Raw genomic sequence first — 5,341 nt, 5'->3', positions numbered from 1 at the left:
TACTATATATATATTTATGTTTTCTACTCTTCTAGGTATGTTTTCAGGTTCAGGTGCATTTCGGAGTAAAGCTATGACTTTGGAGCATTTTGGAGCATAAAGGACATTTCACCCGAGCTGAACACGTAGAGGTCGACGAGAGGAAGATTAATCGATCGATGCGCATCAGTGCCATCGATCGATACCAGGAGATGCCTCGACAGATGAAGATTAATATCGATTGATGTACACAAGTACCATCGATCGATGTCGAGACATCAGACACGCGACATTTGGACTCAGCAGACTTAAAACCTAAGGCCAAGCCAAATTACCAAAATGCCCTGACGAGTTTTTAACCTAGTAGATTATATACTGCCTAAGTGTTTTGACGGCACGAGAGCTTTTTAGACCTAGTTTTGTTACAAGTTTCATTTTGAGAGAGAGAGAGAGAGTTTTGGAGAGAAGATCACTTGTGATTGGAACTCCTTGTTTTCATTTCTTTTCATCTATACTATGAGTTTCTATTTCTTATTGTTATGAATTTCTTTGCTATGTCTGAGTAGTTCAATTATTAGATCCAGGGTTCAGATAGGTTTGTGGGATTAGCCCCTAACTATAGATCTGCCTTGTTGTCATATTCATGATAGATTTGTATTCATTGCTTGTTTTAGCCTTGCTAACTAGAACTTGATCATAGGATTGCATACTCAAGCACCCTTGTTATCCCATCCTGACATCTATCTATCTATCATATTACGACTGCTAGAAAGGGCTAACCGCCAATTTAGTATCTTAATATGGCATATCATACTAGCGCATAGGCCTGGCTAGAACCCGTCGATTGATGTCCTCAACTGACTAGCGATCGACGTTGGCAAAAGTGTATCGGTCGACGTCTTAATAGACCATCGATCGACACTCTTTCGTTGTCGACATACTAACCGTTGAGACACGAGATCTAGTTTGTTAACCAGTGAAACATGCGACAGCTGATCACTGAGTTAAGCGATTGAGTTCTAATATACCATGCATGCAACAGTTAGGCATCTATAGGTATTATAATCTCCAACACCTGAATAGTGGCCCTGCATCTAATATCATTTCCAACTAAGTTACATTTATTATTTACTCGCTTGTTAATATTGTTATTTTATTTAAATATTTACAACCCTTAGAATTAATAAACACTAGATTTAATTGTTCCCTAGCTCCTTGTGGATTCGATCCCTAAGTACTACATCTGAACCTCTTTGATGAGAGTAACACTCCTTAGGGTAATTTGAGTGGTATCAAATTTGGCGCTGTTGCCGGGGAGCTTTGATCGCCATTAGATTTAGTTTTATTGATTCTTATTCTTTTCTCTACCCCCTTTCTAATAATCTTTTTCTTGTCTTTTCAGGTGCATGCCCAGCGGTACCAGAAGCAACAAGGAGAAAGACTTGCTGTTCTCAGACGATCCTGCTCATTTGGAATGCACCATCCGTAGAGGTCAACGTTCCACATCGCTCGACGCAACAATTTCGTCGTCGATCGATACGCACAACCAACCGTCGACCGACACCAGACCATCATCGTCGATCAATCCCAATCGTTCGACAACGATCGATACTACGCCGCATACGTCGATCGATACCGTGTCGTCAAAAATGGTAAACATTATTATTCTAACACAGGACGTGAACGGAAACCTGTATGACCAGGCCGGTCATCTGCGTATTGCAACAGGTCAAAAAATAGATGCTCAGGGGACTGTAATCCTTGATGCTGATGCTACGGAGCTGCTCAACCTGTAGATGAGGACGCTCGATCGAAACCACTGGCCGACTACAATCGCCCAGATGAGTACTATTCCAACAGATCAGCTATTCGACTTCCAGAGATCCAGAAGTAGAATTTCGAGCTGAAGCCTCAATACTACACTCTCGTATCGCAGATACCTACTTTGGGTTACCGCACGAGCATCCTATGGACCATCTGGAACGGTTCGAGGATCTAATCGCTGCTATTCGGATGGAAGGAGTCCCCGAAGATTACCTGCTGTGCAAGCTCTTCAGATACACGCTGAATGGAGAAGCGATGCACTGGCTTAGGCAGCAACCCACATGATCTTTAACATCCTGGACCGACATCAAGAATGCTTTCTTACGAAAATTCTTGATGAGGCGCGCGCTGAAGAACTTCGGAACAAAATTTCCACATTCTCGCAGAAGGCTGGAGAGTCCTTCAAAGATGCGTGGATTAGATTTTGGTTCTTCCAGCGAGACTGTCCACACCACGGATTTAACGAAGTGCAGCTGCTAAGCACTTTCTTCCGAGGTCTCGCCTTACAGTATCAAATGGCTCTTGATACTGCGAGTGAAGGAAACTTCACTACTCGGAATCCGTTGGAAGCTGTGAGACATATCGAAACCATGCTAAACAGCAGCAACACCAAAAACACTGACTCTGAACGGAAGAAGTCTGTAGCCTCTATCGGGAAGGAACATATGGACGAAGTAAGAGCTAAGTTAGATGTGGTGCACGAGCTTCTTAGAAAGCAAGTCTGTTCAGCTAAAGGAGAAGTAGCAGATACGGAAGAGAGAAGAAAATGTGAACTACATCGGAGGTACCGGATTCCAGAAATTTAGAAACCAGGGCGGAGGAAACAGAAACTTCTTTGGAAATGGTCAAAGAAGTAACCAAAGTTCACAATTTCAAAAACCCTTCAACAACAGCAAAAAGCTACTCGAACTCTTACTACCAAAATCCACCACCCAGACTCAGGAAAGCAAGATCGAAGAAATGCTTGATCGAGTACTGTTGGGACAACAACAAATCACCGTGGATTTCAACAGTACAAACAGACTCCGCCTACAACAATTTGAACACCAAAATCGAGACCTTTGGGACTCAGGTGATAAAACTTGAAACCCAAGTAATTCAGACGGGCGAGACTATAAAGAGGCAAGAAGATTTCGCTAGAGAGGCAGAAGCCAACAAAGGGAAACACCACGTAAATGCCATCATAGATGATGATTTCTGGAAAGTGGTGAGAAATGAAAAGCTTGAGGAAGGAGACTTCGAAATCGAAAGTTCCATGAGTCTCGGCGGTTCTCAATGGTGTCGACCGATGTCGATGAACTCACATCGATCGACAGACCATGATGAAGATCGATGGACGGATTACTCCAGTCATCGATTGACGTCGTCCTCTAAATCAACTGAATGCAATGCGGTTCGAATTCTAACTCATGAAGAATTCGCAGCTAAGCATCCTCACCCACCCTCCCCTTTCTATGATAAATTCGATTGATCGGTTGAGCCAACCATCGATCGACAGAGTGAGTCCGACGTCAATCGTCACAACACACCTCCCATCGATCGACAGGAACCTCTGACGACATATCTAGTGCGGTTACCCTCAATCGATAAAGATACATCAACGCACTCAGACCACCACCTAAACCATTAGCTAACCACCCGAACCAAAAACCCAACCATTTAAATAGTTCACCAGAACCAGTTCAAGAAAATTAAGAAATTGAAGGGGAGAAGGTTAAGAGAGAAGAAAGGAGAAGATTCCTAAAAACCTTAAGAGGGAAGCTAACGATAAGGAGATGGATGGTTTCACTGAAAGAGTCCTCAGAACCCATATCGAAAAACCTTTTGATGAAGCTTACTTGACACACGGTTGTGGATGTTCTTCAGAGAAACAAATGTAACTGAGGAGGACATTAGGAGAATGTTTCATCAAGCAAGAGAGAAGATGAAACACATGATCACATTGACGAAGAAGAGTGATCCTGGGAAGTTTGCAATACCATGCGTAGTCAAGGGTGTGTTGAATTTCCCCATTCAATGTGTGTGACACAGGAGCATCAGTTAGTATCCTCCCTAGGATCATGCAGACCAGCTTGGTTTGACCATCGAACCTTCAACGGAATCCTTCACCTTTGTGGATCTTTCAAAGAAACGATCAGGAGGAATCATAAGAGATCTGAAGGTTACAGATTGGTAATGCCCTTGTTCCTGTAGATTTTCATGTCCTAGACATCGAGCTTAACTGGAAACTCTTCACTTCTGCTTGGAAGATCTTCCTAGCTACAGTAGGAGCCGTATGTGACATGAACAAAAACAAATTGTGTCTAACGCTCATAGACCCAAACATCCACTATGATCCCATCCGACCTAAGAGAAAAAGTCATTAATTCTGTGGATTACGGGAAAGAACTTGGCTTCATTGGCGCATGCCATTGTGGAACAGAGTATGAATCGGAGTTTGAAACAGAGTACTCGGAATCGATCGACACCCCAACCTTTCCATCGATCGATTCCATGAGTAGTCAACGGTGACCGATGACCGCAAACAACAACACGTCACTCGACGTAATGCACCTAGTTGACCATTTTGCTCCATCTAATCATTGTTACCAACACTTTGCCTTCCAACCTCCAAACAAGAGAGGACATGATGATTATTCCATAGGCAGTTGGGCAGGCAGTTGTTTCCACGAAAGTTTTGCAGTCACACTGTAATTACTTCACCTAATGTGGAACATACAGAGGAATACGATGAGGATTATTGGAAGGAACGTGCAATAGAAATGTCTTTGCAGGATGAAAGACTTGAAACACATAAGTTCACAAACACGGTTTCCAATATCGTTCGATGTTGTGCACTCCACATCGGTCGATACCCACCCTCGCCCAGCAAAACAACCGCTCACATCGATCGACACTCACACAGAGAAAACTTCGATCGATATTCGCGCCGCAGCAAAAATTCAGGAGCAGGAGAATATTCCCTCTCCAACTAGGTTTATAGATACCTATATAAATCGTTTTGCACCCCCGAAACCACCTCCACACACCAGAGCAAACACACAAGCAAAAAAGATGAACACTCTTCCATCTACATCAACAGAAAAATCCATGAAGAGTAATCATCTTAAGAACACAAGCAGTATGAGAAATTACTCTACCATCGATTGATGCAACTGTATCTACATCGATTGATACTACTCTAAACCCTAATCTTTCTATTTCTAAATTGAATGATTATGCAAAACATTGATTACGGCTTTCTAACACCTGATGAATTTGGTATTTTCAGGGACCCAGATGGCAACGCATGTGCAATAGATGGAAGGATCTTACAAGTGTCCAGAGAGAAATAGCAGACATCCTTCAAGTAGCCAATGGACCTGACAACCTATTCTCACAGCAATGTGGCACTCCAGACGTCCTTCAACAGATCCTAACAACCACGTAGAGTCGCCACAACAGAAAGAAATCAATCCAGATCTATCACGCCAACCAACAGGGCAAGCATTGATCGACGGTACAACAGAGACATCGATCGACAGGGTAACACCAACGT

At 43.0% G+C, this 5,341-nt stretch overlaps 1 non-coding gene across 1 annotated transcript; it reads right to left on the bottom strand.

The window, feature by feature from the left end:
* Positions 1–2,157: 2,157 nt before the first annotated feature.
* LOC125607770 lies at positions 2,158–2,263 on the bottom strand. Its single transcript, XR_007338840.1, has one exon. It is a non-coding gene; the product is annotated as a small nucleolar RNA R71 (small nucleolar RNA).
* Between the last annotated feature and the right edge of the window lie 3,078 nt (positions 2,264–5,341).

Source organism: Brassica napus, chromosome A3, assembly GCF_020379485.1.
Source record: "Brassica napus cultivar Da-Ae chromosome A3, Da-Ae, whole genome shotgun sequence".
Classification (NCBI taxonomy): domain Eukaryota; kingdom Viridiplantae; phylum Streptophyta; class Magnoliopsida; order Brassicales; family Brassicaceae; genus Brassica; species Brassica napus.
The sequence above is the reverse complement of the archived record's forward strand: the minus strand, read 5'-3'. Positions and strand labels throughout refer to the sequence as shown.